The sequence below is a fragment of the Esox lucius genome, chromosome 4 (assembly GCF_011004845.1).
Source record: "Esox lucius isolate fEsoLuc1 chromosome 4, fEsoLuc1.pri, whole genome shotgun sequence".
Classification (NCBI taxonomy): Eukaryota; Metazoa; Chordata; class Actinopteri; order Esociformes; family Esocidae; genus Esox; species Esox lucius.
Window position 1 is genome coordinate 15,594,347 of NC_047572.1, and position 18,069 is coordinate 15,612,415.

Sequence of the window (18,069 nt, forward strand, 5' to 3'; positions counted from 1 at the left end):
AGCGAATCATAAACTACGCATGCCATTTGTGTCAGAGTTAGACAGCTAGATACTGTCAATAACAACATTTAAATGAAAGTATTATTTGACCTCTTAACATGTCATCTTAGGGATTTGAATATGCAACCTTTTCTTTACTGGCCCAGTCCACTTTACTTGGCCACCAACCTCCCCATAAAAATGTCTAATTTGATTTTGAGGGATGTACATCTTTATAAACCATCAACACCATTGGTCATCTTGGGTTGGAGGGTTTTTATTTTTGTCTTGTATCTCATTGAATGTGATTGCAGAATAAACTGTGATTAATATCTGATTGTAAGTTTATTAAACTGATACGTATTTGTTTTTGCTCTTGTTTTTATGTTTTAAGACCAGAAATATTTGGAGGAGTAGAAACTTGGCATGCTGTTTGTTAAGCATTTCCATATTTCCCCAGATGTGATTTGGTTCCACAGATTTTTCTTTCCATGGATGTCAACAGACTTGCAAAACACCTTGGGACCAAGCAGATCATCATGGCCTGAAGCAAACTTGTGCAACTGAAACTAAGCTTGGATTGTGAAAATGAAGCGCTTGTCGGCTCTCCTTTCATGCTTTTCTTCACGCCATCCCAGCTGCAATAATGTCAGCTCACAAAACACTCTGGGCTGATCAAAACACATCCCAGGCTAGAGGACCGAATGCCTGGGTCTGGTGATGCCCCTGTTTTAGTGACACTGATTCAGATATTTCGTCTCTCTTTCCACCTGATTTACAGTACAGAACACAGAATCTCCCGACTCCATGGTTATTCTTTTCTAAACATTGAATAGGTACTAATATCATTGCGGTAACCATACATTTAAATACTAGAAATATTAATATTTTTAGATCGATAAAAAGTGACGATGAAAAATGATCATTACATTTTTCTCTATCTGCCATATGTTCTGGAAGGAAAACAGGTTTTGAGCCATATAATTAGGATGCTTAGAGCTGAGTGTTTCAGTCTCATTTTCATATACTATGTTTGTGCAGGAGGAGAAATCAAAGAATGTAAAGTATTTTTAATAATAATAACTTTAGGGAAGAACAACTTCCAAGAGGTTGTATGTTTAGGTGTATAAAAGCCTCAAAATCTGGGTTTGAACTTTCAACCCTCAGAGCTTGAGTTTGCATTTCACACCTATTTGACATCCACATTCGCAATGCCCTTGCATGACACAAGCCTACTGGATGGTGATAGTGCTCAATGTTGACCCTGCTGGCAGGTTTTCAAAACCATTCCCGGAATTCTGGAGACCGTGACGGATGTCTAATTTTGACAGGGAACTGGCGCGACCTCATAGTTATTTACACCACAAAACTGTCAAAGTGCCCAATCAGTGTTCCAAAGATATGCACACACATACACGCAGACACACACACACACATAAACACAGACACGCACATTTATGGATTCCCAGGACTCTCTTGCTTTCTTCACTCTTCGTCTTTTTTCTGTAGCGTAAATGACTCGTTCAGAAGCAGAGCAGCTTGTGTCAGTTCTCCACGGATAAGGAGCAAAGAGAAGGATCGAGAGAGAAAACAGAGAGGTAGAGAGAGGGATATTTCAGTATAGTCTTTCTTTTCACAGCTTTCCTCTGTTGAATGAGGCTTTTGAAGCCATCTATGGTCAAGCTCTGTGCCTCTGTGCATCCAGAGAGAACCAGAAATAGGTCCATACCATCACAGCTCCCAGAGGAGTAAGTAAAGACTTAGGTGTCCCAAATGGCACGCTGTGCTGCAATTTGGGATGCAAACCGACAACCCTTACAACATTACAGCCATCAGTGCAAGGAATTTTCCTCAGCCATCGGTCACAGGGAGAACCCTTGAAATTAATAAAAGCTTCTATACTGTGTGCTGCCTTGCATCCATGACAATTTAGTTAGAGGGTTAAAAGTTTACCACTTAGACTGTTAATGAGGACGACAGGTTGGAAAATTAATGCCGGAGAATATAACCACCAGGAAAAGTTATTATATCTAATCAGACTCAATACTTATGATATCACAGGTATTTTAAATACCTACATTATCATAAGCAACAATAACCAAGGCTGGGTATAGTGATGGTAGTGAGTTTTACGTCAAGAAATATACATTATATTGACCATATGTTCCTGGGGCCTACGACAACGCCTCAAATGGCTGCTTCTCATCAGTAAAATACAGAAGTTGCTCCTCACCATTTAATTATAGTTGTCATTGATTGTGTAGCAATCCAGGACTCGGGAATGACAAGTCTGGTCTCTTCGACTTACGTATGCATGTGTAATTATCTGTAGACCTAAGAACAAGAGCATGGAATTTGGTTCCCAATTACTCCCAATTACTCATCCCAATTACTCATCTGCAATTATTCCACAGGCCATTCTCCGATTACACCACAGGAATAATTGGAAATGAAATGCCATAGTAATCCATATTTCAAAGTAAAACAATTAATTCCAATCAAGTAATAATGTTACAATCCATTGCATAGTTACATACCAGCAATATTAAGTGTCCTCCTTGATCATTTAAATCTTTACAATATGCAGTACCACGAAAAGTATTTGCCCCATTCACGATTTCCACTATTATTAAATTCTGGGTTTGAGTCAGGACTTTGACTTGACCACTGAGAAGCCTTCATTTTGTCTTTTTTGAGCCATTCTGAGAAGGACTTGTTGTAATGAATGGGTCAAGGTAGGGATGGGCTGGTTCCAGAAGCTGAGCGTAAGTGGTTTATTAGGAGAAGAACTCCTGATGGGGCAAGGGTCAAAACCACGAGAGGCGAACTAATACAAAATCACAGAGCTAAAGACGGAGTCAAGGAGAAAATCAGGCTAAGGACAAATACATTTCTGCAAGATACTGCAACTGCCCCCGCCGGGAGTCCAGTATACCCCGGACGAAGTAAGCAGGCGTCCCGCCTACGTCCAAAGGAGGAGGGGGCCCGGAGAGGGCTGTAGAAAACAGGCTTGAGCAGGGACATGTGAAAAGCAGGATGAATCCGGTATTGACGTGGCAGCAGGGAGACGGTACGTGACAGGATTGATCCTACTGATAATCTCATAAGGGCCGATGTACCTGAGAAGGAGCTTCTTGCTGGGGAGGTGCAGCCGAAGATCCCGAGTGGACAACCAGACAGGTTGACCCGTCTGAAACGTAGGCGTGGGTCGTCGTCGATGGTCAGCGAACCTCTTTTGGGTTTGGGATGCCCGTTCCAGGTGTCGATGGGACGTCTCCCACACCTGCTCGTTGCGTTTGAACCAGTCGTCCACGGCTGGGACTGGTCCAGGCTGAGCCTCCCAGGGGAACATAGTTGGCTGGTACTCTAGAACACATTGAAATGGTGTTAGGCAGTGAGACGAGTGAATCAGGACATTTTGTGCGTATTCAGCCCAGGGTAGAAAGCGGCTCCAGTCTGTTGGACTCTTGGAACATTGTTGCCTCAGGTATCTCCCCAGTTCCTGATTCAGGTGCTCTGTCTGGCCGTTTGACTCTGGCCGGTACCCCGAAGACAGACTGATTCCCAGATGAGAACTGAAGGCCCGCCAGACCCTCGAGACAAACTGTGGGCCGTGGATGCCATAGAGGTGAAAGACGTGGTGGAAAAGGCACTCTGTCGTTTCCAAGGCAGTAGGTAGATGCGGTAAGGGGACGAGTATACACATCTTAGAGAACCGGTCAACGGCGACAAGGAATCGTGGTGTACCTCGAAGAGGCTGGGAGGTCAGTGACGAAGTCCGCCGCGATATGAGACCAGGGTCTATGAGGTGTAGGAAGGGGGTGTATCGCATCAGCCGGAAAATGGCGGGGGCTCTTGGATTGGGCACAAATAAGGCAGGACAAAAGGTAGTGACGTACATCTGCAGCAAGCGTGGACCACCAGTAGGTTTTGGAGATCAGGTCTGTGGTTTTTGTGATGCCGGGGAGGCCGGAGACCAGAGAGGTGTGGCACCACTGTAGCAGTTGGGGTCTCACCGCAGCGGGAACAAAGGTCTTACCGGCCGGGGTGTCATTCGGGGCTGGATCCATTTGGAGTGCCTCCTCAAGGAGGGTCTGGAATTCCCATTGAATTGGCGCGACAACACAGGAAGAGGGCAGGATGGCTTAGGGGTGTTTGATGCTTGAGGGTAGATCAAACCGCAGAGAAAGCGAGTCAGCTTTCACATTTTTCTTTCCTGGTTGGTAGGACACGTTGAACTGAAAGTGTTTAAAGAAGAGGGCCCAACGGGCTTGCCATGGGTTCAACCTCTTAGCCTGTTTCAGGTAAGTCAGATTCGGGTGATCTGTCAGCACTAGGAAGGGGCGTCGAGCTCCCTTTAGCCAGTGTCTACATTCTTCAATGACCAGTTTGATGGCCAGCAGTTCACGGTTGCCTACATCATAGTTCCGTTCCGGGGGGAGTGAGCTTTTTGGAAAAGAATGCACAGGGATGGAGTTTGGCAGGGGAACCGTGTCGTTGGGACAGAACAGACCCTACTCCCACATCCGACGCGTCTAGACGAAGGACAGAGCAGGGTCTGGCTGGTGAAGGATATGTGCCGTGGTGAATAAGTCCTTCAGTCGGTGGAAGGCTGTGTGGGCTGCTTCAGACCAAAGCACATTCGACCCTTATGGCTTGTCATTGCCGACAAAATCACAGGGCTAAAGATGGAGTTGAGGAGAAAATCAGCCTATGGTCAAACACGGGAATCAAAACGAGAAATGCACTAGGCGGAAGCGAAAACCAAAGGCTCAGTATGAATGACAGATGACAAACAATAACTCACAAAGGCTGGGAGAACTGAATAGGGACATAAACCAGACACAGGTGGTGACACAGGTGCTCAGAATGAGGGTGATTGGGATTTGATGACTGGGGTGCGTTCATGAGGCATGGAGCGTGGGGTGCGTTCAGGAGCAGTGGAGTGTTGATGCAGGTCCAAGCCCGAGAAGGGCTTGTGTACAGGATCTTTGTCCAGCTATATTAATCCAACTAGGATTCAGCTTCAGATTGTTGACTTATGAGGAGACATGGTCCTTCAGAAAATTTGATTGCTGACTGATGAGTGGACATTGTCCTTCAGAAAATTTGATTGCTGACTGATGAGTGGACATTGTCCTTCAGAATATTAGATTGCTGACTGATGAGTGGACATTGTCCTTCAGAATATTAGATTGTTGACTGATGAGTGGACATTGTCCTTCAGAATATTAGATTGTTGACTGATGAGTGGGGAGATAGTCCTTCAGAATATTCTGAATTCCATTTTTACCCAGATAAGGGTTAGGGTTAATCCTAACCCATGAATTCTGAACTTAGCTGAAGCTAGAGAGGCCTGCAGTTATTTAGATGTTGCCCAGGTTGTTTACATGACTTCCTGGATGAGTCATTATGCACTCTAAGAGGAAATTTGATTGGCCGGCCACTGTTCCAGGTATAATACTCTATGAAAATGTGCATCAGAGTAGTGAAGTTGTAAGTGAGGTTGTTCTGTGAAATCAACCGGCAGGCCTGTGGAGTGGAAGAGTTACAATACTGGAGAAGGTGTGAATCATTGGATCGTTAGCTGAGAGAACGCCAAAGGAAGATCTGGAGCGCATTACATTTCTCTGCCTGCAGGTGTTTTTTTTAGGATACACACACACACACACATACACAGTGGTTTTCGGACAGTTTAATTCGGAACAGTGTTTTCAGGGTTTGAGTTCCAACGAAGCGCACCAACTTAGCATAAAGAGTGCACACTGCACAGTAGTTATTTGTTTTCAACTTTAATGTCATGCTGTGAAGGTATTTGTACTGTGTATCATTTTCTTTTAATACATTCTCTCTGTAGTATATCCTGGGCCTCTGGATGTTTTTTTCTAAGCGAGATAATCATACAAGTTAATCATCACTGTGATGTTTCTTTTTACTATATTTACTCAGTGGTCTATCTGAGCCTGTGGTGAAGGGGTTACACAAGTTTTCTCCATTTGGAGATACTGGCTCTCATTTTATTTTACTGGATTCCCAGAGCCTTAGAAATGGCTTTGTAACCCTTTCCAGACTGTTATATCTCAAAAAAAATAATCTCAACTCTTCCGGATTTTCTTTGTAGCCTACTTCACATTGCTGGTGAGGTTCTATATATGTCATGTTTAGATTGAACAGGGCTGGCAGTAATCAAGCCTGGATGTTACCGCACTAGTTGAAACCAATGATCAATTTAAATTATAAATGTATAGACTGAGTAACTAAGGGTGCAATCACCTTCAAAAAATGTTATTACAATTTAAACAAATATGCAATAATAGAGGATATCAGAAATGGGGCAAAACCTTTTTCATGACACAGTGTACTATATGTATCTAAAACACATTATAGCATGGAGTGTGTGCAAGGAGTATCTGTTAATGAGAGACTCCAAGATCTAGTAAAATCTACTATTCATCCCAAACAGACAGATCAATTTCAAACTCTCTCGTTGTGTCAACAATACAATCACCTCATCATGGCTACAACAATGAAAACAAAGAAATGAGCATTCACACATTAGCATTAAGCATTCAATTAGCACCATCCAAAGCCAGACATTTGGTCACCCTGCGTTCTTCATCCTGCAAACATTAACCTGTAACAAATGATGCATAACTCATACAGCATTGAAACATATTGCATCCTTTTATAAGACACACATTAAAAGACCAAACAGCAGTGTAATTAATCCATTAAATATAATTTTGCTACTTTGTTGATTTGTACGTCATCACACCTGGTTCATCTGCACTGGGGGGGCTACATTGACCCCTTTCCTTGTATGTCCGTTCCTCTGAGGAAACAGATGCGCTCACTGGTTTGAGATTAGGATATCCCCTGGGTCTAGACGTCAGACAACATGGCACCTTCACAGACTATTCAAAACACATCTTTCAATACACTACAGCAGCTTCCGAGCTCAAGGGTTGCAGAGGTTGAATCCTTGATGGCTGATGCACACACAATTTCGTTAAAGGCTTTTGACTGGTTACTTTGTGTAGCAGGTAGAACATCCGTCACATTGATATAATGCTGATGACCACAATGCGGCTTGTATTGTGAAGTCTCAGGCTCCACATTTCCTCTTCTTAATTACCGTGCTGTTAATTCACTGTACATGCACTGTATTTTTTGGAAGTTTAAACATTAAACATTTTATTAAACGACTTCTACTCCTCACACAACTTGGATTTTATGTTCATCACAGAATCATGGATAAAGGTTGGTGATTTAACTCCCTTCTCAGAACTGGTTCCAACAAACTGTAAATGTTTTAACTCTCCTCGTCCTAGTGGACGCGGGGGTGGGATTATAACTATTTTAAATAACTCTCTCTCCTCACGTTGCCGGCTGGTTCCTGCAACGGCCTTTCCCAGCATTGAAACTCAGCTTCTCCACCTAGATTGGAATGGTCCCATCTGTGTAGGGGTGATATACCGCCCTCCACACTCCACTAAGGATTTTATACAGCAATTTACTGAGTTCATTGGCAACATTGCCACAAACTATGATCGCTTCCTTTTGGTGGCCGATTTTAATGTTCATGTCTGCTGTCATTCAAATTCCCTGTCGCAGGAGTTTCTTGACTTAATAGATTCTTTTAATTTACTGCAGTGGGTCAAAAACTCTACTCACATTCAGGGCCACACATTGGACCTTGTGTTATCTTACGGGATTGATGTCACTGATATCGTATTCTCTGATTTTCTTCTCTGATCACAAGCCTATTTTATTCTCACTGTCTCTTCTGGAGCTTTCTCAACCCACTATCGCACCTGTTATGTCGCGGTTCTGTTCTCCACAGTTCAGCACAAACTTCGACCTGTGCTTTGCTGAACAATGCTCTCACTTGCACTTGGAACAACCATTATCTGACTTGGATGCAGATCAGCATCTTAGCCTTTTAAATTCTGCTTGGCTTAAAGTAGCACATGTGACTGCTCCTCTTAAGCCTCACAAACCCAAACCAAAATCATATATGTGGCAAAATTCTGACACTCGTCATCAAAGACAAATTTGTAGAAAGGCCGAACGCAAATGGAAACGGGACAGGCTAACTGCCTTCTTCCACATGTTCAAAGTCTCTCTTATAGCATACCAGAACGCTGCTAAATCAGCTAAAGTCGTATACTTCTCAAACTTAATTGAGTCCAATCACTCTAACCCTAAGGTCTTGTTTTCTGTCATTCAATCTGTTATAAATCCATCTGTTATATTGTCTGTTGCCTCAGGTGCTCTATGTGAAGACTTCCAGAGATTTTTTATTAACAAAATCACTAAATTAAGGCTTAGTATTTGCCCTAAATTAACTCTCCCCCCTATTATGTCGCTTACCTCCTGTGTTTGGGAGGCTTTTGATTCAATTAACCTCCAGACACTGAAGGATGTGAGCGCCAAGCTCAAACCTTCATTTTGCCCAAATGATATCATTCAGCCGAGATTTTTAAAATTAATCATCAACTCGGTGGGTCCAGGTATGGTACCTCTTATTAACAAGTGTTTAAACACAGGCTCTGTTCCGGCCAATTTTAAAGTGGCTACGGTCACTCCTCTGCTCAAGAAGCCTTCACTGGATCCTTCTGTTTTAAAACATTACCGGCCAATCTCTGTCTTACCTTTCATTTCCAAGTTATTGGAGAAAATCGTGTTGGATCAACTCCTGTGGTTCTAGTTCTCTTAGATCTTTCTTTTGACACAGTTGACCACCCTACTCTGTTAGCTAGACTGGAGACGTTGGTGGGCATAAAAGGCTCTGTTTTGTCATGGTTCCAGTCTTACCTTTCTGACAGAAAGATGGGCAACTTCTCTTGCTCCATGGCACCTCTGAGCTGTGATCTTCCACAGGGCTCCATTTTGGCTCCCTCTCTATTTTCTCTCAACATCCTACCGCTTGGCGCAAGTTTTAGGAAACACTGTGTATCATTTCACTTTTATGCGGACGACACTCAAATTTACATTCCAATCAAGCGAAACAATCCTGAAGCATTAAACTCTCTTCTGCTATGCTTAGAGGAGGTGAAGGCATGGCTGGCTCAAAATCTCCTCTCTCTAAATGATGATAAGACCAAGGTCATTGTTTTCAGACCGAGTGAGAGGTCCCAGTGTACAAGCCCAGACTTGGGGAGTCTATCTCCCTTTAAATCTACAGGAGTGCGGAACTAAGGTGTTCTTGTTGACCAGTCCTTAAAGTTCCGGTTTCTACCAACTTCGTTTACTATCTAAAATCAAATACTTTCTCTCTCCAATAACTCTGGAAATGGCGGTTCATGCTTTCATCACGTGTTGGCTGGATTATTGCAACTCACTATATTGCGGTATATCAGATTCTCAAATTTCCCGTCTTCAGTTAGTCCAAAATGCTGCGGCCAAACTCATCCTTAATTTTCGCAAATATGATCATATCTCTCCTATCCTCAGATCTTTACACTGGCTACCAGTTCGGCAGAGAATAGATAAAAAAAATTATCCTCTTTGTCTACAAATCTTTACACAACATAGCTCCGGTTTATCTCTCTGAACTTATTCATCCGTACATTCCGTCCAGAAGTCTCAGATCCCATGACCAGGCGTTGCTGGTAGTCCCTCGTGTCAGACTAAAGCGTAGAGGGGAGCATGCTTTTGCGGTGGCAGGGCTTCGTCTGTGGAACACCCTGCCTCTAGAGATCAGAACGGCTCCCAACCTCTCTACTTTTAAGTCTTTGGTTTAAACATACCTGTTCTCGTTAACATATTGATTACTTTTCTTGGGCTGTTTTTACTATTTTACATTTGTGTCTTTGTTTTAAAGTTAATCTTAGCTTAGACGTTCTTTATGTGTTTATGGGTTGTTCTGCTGCTTTTATTTTTATATGCTTGTTCTGTAAAGCACTGTGGTCTGTCTAGCGGCTGTTTAAATATGCTATATAAATAAATGAACTTGAACTTGAACTTAAACAGATCAACAAGCACAACCAAATCAGGCACAAAAGGGGACCAGAGGATGTACTGTAGCTAATGAATGTTAAGGAGGTTGGCCTTTTCCGTTTCATCAACCCTCAGATCAGGTCTACTTCGATTACCTCTATCACTGTCTCCATAAAGATCACCCAAGTTCCCTGTCCAAATTTGACATCTGTGCCATGTAGAATATGTTGATCACACCAATGTGATCTAACACAATTTTTACTTGATCAGCCAAGTGAAAGGTGGCCAAATGTGACAAAAACGTGGCTGTCTGGAATCATGCCTTGTGCTCTATAGAATGTATTTGGTCTTACTGGAGTATGCATTAATTTGAAGCTCTAACCCTTTGTAGCTCAAACATTTCGGGTATAAGGAATGTGTCTATGTTGTTTTTTCTGCAACATTTTAATTTGAAGGGGGAAAAAAAAGGTTTTCTTAGGTCTTAGAGGTTAGGTATAAAGAAAAATGTAAGGTTACTTTTAGGTTTAGACACTATGGGTTAGGCATTACGACTGGAGGAAATTTAATCATAAAGATTATTAACGTTATTGAGGTTAAGGTTCATTTTAGGGTTGGTGGATAGGGGAACCTTTATGGTTAAAGTGGGAATACGTTTAGTTTTTTTGACACTCAGTGAATGAACATCTATCCCAGGATCTGCATAAATGTATTAAGATTGGATACATGTATTAAAACAAATAAGCATCAGCCATATCAAAAGAAAATGTTTGAACTGCCTTGTCTAACAGCCTTGTACACTTGATCTCCAGTGATGAAGGTTGTCTTTTGCATATACAGGGATGACTTCTGAGAGCTAACAATTTGGTATTTCATCTATTTTCTAGTTTTTTTCTCTGTGTTTTTCAGTAATCATAGAAGTAATCATTTTGTGAACCTTGCTTGTTAGGTTGCATGCTAAATGTCTCAAATGTCAATGCACCCAGAAAAGTCCATGGGGTTTTTAGATATTGGTGGATACTGCTGGAATGTTTGTAGTCTTCACTCTTAACTCATTTGTAGAGATCTCTGTCTAGCCGGCCATAACTTCCCCAGACAAATGTTTGCACATGTAAAAAGTGCATGTAAAGGAATGATGTAAATGAAAACAATGAATTATCCGCTCGGGAAACCCTTCAGATGTTATGTCCCAGGGCTCGATGTTGGGTCCCATAACCTCAACTAAACTCAAGAATGAACTCTCATGTGAGTTTGCTCTTTCATCCACCACTGGACACAGATGGGATTTTCAATTTGCAGCCTGTGTCCAGCCAGTGGGGATTTGTAGATCCAGCTCCACCTTTGTGTGTACTCTGTCACCTCCACATCCCAAGACAAAAGACTGAGGCCTTGGGTTGGCTAATGCTCTGGTGCCAGCTTGTTGTGGTGTCCTTTCACTCTATATACCTTTTGTCTCTCCCTCATGGATCATGCCTGGAATGAAGCTTTGGTAATACTATCTTGTAATTTAAGTTGTATGTTTTATATACAGTATTATACACTGATGATCCAAAACATTATGACCACTCTCATAATAACAATTGATCGTCGCCTAACAAGGGCACATGTCAAGGTCTGGGTAGATGGTCTGGGTAGATTAGATGGTATGCGAACAATAAGTTCTCATAGTTAATGTGTTGGATACAGGAGAAATGGACAAGTAAAGACTGAGTGACTTTGACAAGAGACAAATTGTTAATACCAGACTGGGCCTAAACTGGTTACCTGCAATTAGAGAAGTAAATATTGCTGTAATGCCATACCCATGATATAAGGTCTCATATACGAAGACTATCAGCCTATCAGCATTGAGGATTCAAATGAACAGGCTGCGTCACTCCTATTTCTTATCATCACAGGTAAGTTCTGTACGTCCATTTCAGAATCAGTGTCTGTTACCTCTGATACAACTTCTTTAGTCAGTCAGTTCAGGTGTTCAGCTGTTTAACAGCTGTCAAATAGACTGCCTGTGAGTCTGTTTGTATTGGATCTCAGGCTCTGATACAGACCCCTCCTGGATGTTTAACGCACAACCGTGTTGTTTGTGGTCCTCGATAACACTCCGGGATGGAACGGTTTGCATCCAATGTCATGTGGCTCGTCCACCAACCAGGCCACATTGTGTAAGCCTGAGCCTTAGAAGACCTTTCACCAAGCAAAAAGGGGCCACTCATTCAGCCGGCTGTTTGGAAATGAGAGAACAGTAAATTATGTAAAATATTTGGTAATTTTATAGACGAGACGATTCTGTTGATCTCCTTAGTCAGTACGACTGTGGTTTCTGAAATATTAAAATACAAAATGATGTAATGATGTAAATATTTGATTATATCTGTTCATGTGACAACACTGAAGAAATTACACTTTGCTAGAATGTTAAGTAGTGAGTGTACAGCTTGTATAACAGCGTACATTTGCTGTCCCCTCAAAATATCACAACACACAACCATTAATGTCTAAACCGTTGGCAACAAAAGTGAGTACACCCCTAAGTGAAAATGTCAAATTGTGCCCAAAGTGTCAATATTTTGTGTGGCCACCATAATTTTCCACCACATCCTTAACCCTCTTGGGAATGGAGTTCACCAGAGCTTCACAGGTTGCCACTGGAGTCCTCTTCCACTCCTCCATGACGACATCACTGAGCTGGTGGATGTTAAGAGACCTTGCGCTCCTCCACCTTCTGTTTGAGGATGCCCCACAGATGCTCAATTGGGTTTAGGTCTGGAGACATTCTTGGCCAGTCCATCACCTTTACCTCAGCTTCTTAAGCAAGGCAGTGGTTGTCTTGGAGGTGTGTTTGGGGTCGTTATCTTGTTGGAATACTGCCTTGCGGCCCATTCTCTGAAAAGAGGAGATCATGCTCTGCTTCAGTATGTCACAGTACATGTTGGCATTCATGGTTCCCTCGATGAACTGTAGCTCCCCAGTGCCGGCAGCACTCATGCAGCGCCAGATCATGACACTCCCACCACCATGCTTGACTCTAAGCAAGACACACTTGTCTTTGTACTCCTCACCTGGTTGCCGCCACACACGCTTGACACTATTTGAACCAAAAAAGTGTATCTTGGTCTCATCAGACCACAGGACATGGTTCCAGTATTCCATGTCCTTAGTCTGCTTGTCTTCAGCAAACTGTTTGTGGGCTTTCTTGTGCATCATCTTTAGATTAAACCGCTGTATAATCTTGGCCACCGTGCTTCAGCACAGTATCAGGGTCTTGGCAATCTTCTTATAGCCTATACTATCTTTATTTAGAGCAACAATTTTTTTTTTCAGATCCTCAGAGAGTTTTTTGCCATGAGGTGCTGTGTAACAATAACGAGTCACATGACACTGGGGAGGGGAACTGGCTAATTGGGCATACTGTACATTTTGACATTTTCACTTAGGGGTGTACTCACATTTTGTTGCCAGTGGTTTAGACATTAATGACTGTCTTTTGAGTTATTTTGAGGAGACAGCAAATGTACACTGTTATACAAGCTGTACACTCACTACTTTACATTGCAGCAAAGTGTCATTTCTTCAGTGTTGTCACATTAACAGATATACTCATATATTTACAAACATGTGAGGGGTGTACTCACTTTTGTGATATACTGTATATCCTCTGGTATACTGTCAATCCCGGCACTTTTAGACTTTGTTAACCATGTAAATATTTACACTTTTGTGAGATACTGTATATACGGTGTAGGAGTAACAGTATACCAGATGTCATGTATACGGTGTAGGAGTAACAGAATACCAGTGGGTATTTATACGGTGTAGGAGTAACAGTATTCCAGAGGTTATATATACGGTGTAGGAGTAAGAATATACCAGTGTGTATATATACGGTGTAGGAGTAACAGTATACCAGAGGTTATATATACGGTGTAGGAGTAACAGTATACCAGAGGTTTTATATACGGTGTAGCAGTAACAGTATACCAGAGGTTTTATATACGGTGTAGCAGTAACAGTATACCAGAGGTTATATATACGGTGTAGGAGTAACAGTATACCAGTGTGTATATATACGGTGTAGGAGTAACAGTATACCAGAGGTTTTATATATGGTGTAGCAGTAACAGTACACCAGAGGTAATATATACAGAGTAGGAGTAACAGTATACCAGAGGTTATATATGCGGTGTAGGGGCGCACCATAATTGGACCATCAACACGGTCTTTGGGGTGCAGCAGACATCATCTCTGGTTGTACTTGCACACAATTCGCTTTTCTCGCAACTATTCACCAAAGAAATAAAGTGAGGCTGTCCCTCTATTCTCATCCATATTGGAAGGATATACAATTTGAAACAATAATAGTAATTATACACATTGTGAGACTAAACATCTATTTCAAACAGATTTATTCTGAACCTGTTCATTTGTGATGTTGATGATTTATCTCAACATGTTGCACACATATAGCCTATGTATATTGTTGTAAACTGTCTAGTACAGAGAGAGAGAGAGAGAGAGAGAGAGAGAGAGAGAAAAGGTGTTCCAAGCAACGATAGGTGGAACTAGCCGTTAATGCCAAGATGTTATGGGCATTCAAACCAGGCATTTAAAAATAAAAGTCTGTAAAACTGGTACTGATGTTCTTTGGAAATGTTGCACATACAATTTATTTTACTGCGGTTGTTTCTAAACTGCTTTAATTGACCAGAAGCAGAGGTGTCAATGAGCAACATGATGTTATATTTATTGATTTATGACAATTTTCAGATGAACAAAGACATATTTAGTCTTCCAAAATCTCTGCAACAGGTATTTCCAAACAATAGGGAAATAAATCCTTGTGTTTTGGGTTTTGGTGGGATGGAACAAAAAATCATGACAGGAAACCTATTTTGGTTTGTAGTTTTTCAACATTTGGATCCCTGTAGATCCCTGTATGACATCAATAATTAAAATGGCAATGGAACAATGAATAAAGCCTTTTAATACCTTCCTGACATAGTTGGTTTTGATGCCATTCTCATGGATGACCTTCCAGCCATGGTCCAGCCCACAATGAAAAGCATGGAAATCAATTCTTCTTCAGGTAGGCCCAGATGAAAGGAAGTGGTAGCAGTTTCTCCCATTTTTAATCGTTGTGGAAGTATTTCTCCTGAGAAGTGTATTGACAGAAAAATATAAGTGATAATAATAATTGAAAATGCCTTTAAAAATAACTACAGCGAAGAGGATAAAATCAACCAACAACAATTTAAAAATAGAATAGAATACTACATAGTTTGTCGAGAGCAGAGTGAGAGCTGAGGTAAGCTGAGGCCAGACTGAATATGTGCTGTGTCTGAACATGGTGAAAGGAGTAAGAGTTGAGTGTGGGAGAGAGCTCCAGAGTTTGGGGGCATTGGCACTGAACTCTCGGTCTCCTGTAGTGCACAGTCTGGTTCTTGGAAGGTTGAGTAGTCCAAAGTCAGAGGGAAGACAGCGGGACCCTGGGTGTGTGTGAAGGAGGTCAGAGAGGGACGAGGGAACAAGGCCGCGGAGGGAATGGTATTGTCGCTGGGTCAAATAATAAAAACACAGGGCCCAGCATAATAGGCAGACCACTGAGGCATGAAATATATTATTTATTACAGATCTGGAAAAACAGTAGGCCTTGTGCAGTGTCCTTGATCATCCCTAACCAGAATGTATCATCTTCTTGGGTCTCTTGGCTTATTATGAAAGTTGTCTCAGGAAGGGCCATGCCCAACCTCCTCCCAGACCACTGGTGAATGCCATAGCAATGTGCAGTGAGGCCTGGGAAAAAAACACAGATCTAAATAGGTAGTTTACCCACTGTGTAGTGGCTGTCCGCCAGATTTGGGGTACTGTGTCCCTGGCTGTGGTCTGCGGGCACCATGTCTTGAGAACTTCACTGATGTTTCCATTTGTTTTTTCCAAATGTTTATGAAATCTTTACCAGAATTTGATGCATTCATAAAAAAACATCTTCGGCCTCTCGACTGAAGAATGAAGAGCTGTGCATGCCAAGCTATATTTAAAGTTTTTTAATCATATTTATTTTATTTATTTCGGTCAGAACGTTTAAGTGCAATCCTGATTATGTGGGTATTATTTTTATTTCTGGATATTAATCTTGAAAAATGTGTGTGTGTGTGCGTGTGTGGAAAATGATAAAAACACAGGATCCTGCCCGCTATAGAGACCATTGAGGTATGAAATACATTTGTCAGACAGGGCACAGTGTTATCAGTAGTCCTGGAGCCTACAAGAGCAGTATTGACTGATTACTGACTGATGGACAACTCGGCTTTAGTACGACCAACAAAATGTAAAATCCATACAATTGCCAAGTTCTCTGCGGGCTGGCCTGAGCTGAGGGGTTTCCATTTAAGGCTATTACCTCAGGCCACTGAAGTGAAGTTAGTTGGGCTACCTCAAAGCTAGTGAGCACACTCAGACTTTATATTATATGAAGTCCATATATTGACGAATCAGAAAATCCCAGGCAATATTATTTTAATCCTATCTTCCCATAATTCACATCACGGACACTTCGCTTACTTCCATCCAAATGTTTCTGTGCACACAAAGCCCGGAAAGAAGCAAACATCTTAGGGGGTCAAGTGATTGACAGATTATTACATTATTCATACCACACAACCAAATAATTCCATGGTTAAACAGGATGGGGTTCCTCTGTTGATGTGCAAAGACAGAGAAGAGCTTTGACTGGGTTGAGTGGGAGCTGCCACTGAAAGTTGTGTTCCCACTGGGTGTCAGAGGAGGGGGGTGGAGAACAATAGTGGAGTGTCATCCACATTTTAATGAGAGGACAGACCATGTTAGAATATGACGGAGCGTAGCGACTTTGTGTAAAAAATTACAAGGGTCTATTACCAAGCCCTGTGGGACACCAGTAGTGGGAGCCCATAGAGCAGACACGGATCTTCTCCATGTCACCCGGTAGGAGGGACCTGACAGACTGGAAGAAAGTCAATGAAAGTCTGAATCCTGACTGGCGACATTCCCAGCGGGGGCCAATCCTCTGCTCTCCCCAACTCATCGTCAACGGGAAGTGAGGGAGGTGAGGAATGTGGAAAGGTCTCCGGAGATGGTCTGGAGGAGGGAGAGGACGAGATCAAGGGGGGAGGTTGTTTAGCGAAAGGACATCGCTAGTTGCTAGATTTAATCTGGAGAAAGCGGGGGGGGGGTAATATAGGTTAATGCATGGACACGGTTTTTATGCGAACCAGTAGACTCGATAGGCTGAGTGAATGAGTTGGGGATGTCATCAATCTTTTCAAAGTGGTTTACAAAGTCATCCGCAAAGAGGCAAGAGGGGAATAAGGAGGACAACATTTTTCCTGGGATTACGGAAAGGCTTACTCTAATGTTGACTTTATATAAGGTGGTTTTAGGGGCAGTTAGAGAGGAAGTGAAGGTATAACTTTGTGTCTCTCATTAGAGCATGGTGCTTGCAACTTCAGAATTTTGAGATTGATTCCAATGGGGCGGATGCATGAACAGGTGTATTATAAGTCACTCTTGATAAGAATGAACTAAATTATGTGAATGTAATGAGAAATGGATGATAGGTCATCAGGATGATTCGTTTTACACAGCTGACCAGTTCTGTGAGCTTGCAGTGAGTCAATTTACAGGGCATGGCCAAGTGTAGAGAGAGTAGGGTCAAAGAGACAGAATCAAGAGATTCTGAAAAAAGGGAGAGCGATATGGAGATAGGAGAAAGGATAGAAGAGTAGGATGGGACAAAGGACAAGCATTGCGAACAAATAGGTGGGGTTTGGAGGAGAGAGAAAGAGAAGAGGAGACAGAGTAGTGTAATTAGAAGGAGAGAAAAGGTTTCAGAGGGAAAAAGACAAACAGAATCTAGTAAAGATACGTTCAAGCTCATTATCTTCCTTGTGAGTGGGAGGGGACTGGGAAACGGTGAGGTCAAAAGAGTAAAGGAGCAGAAAGAAAGAGATGGAGATAAATGAACTGAAGTCCCCTCCCAGTAATATGAGTTGTGAGTCATTATCAAGATATTATCTTATTACAATGTTAAGCTCACTGAGAAAGTTTCAAAAGGTACCTGGTGGATGATAGATGTCAACAATTTAAGCTTGAATAGACAAGTGACATGTAGAGAGC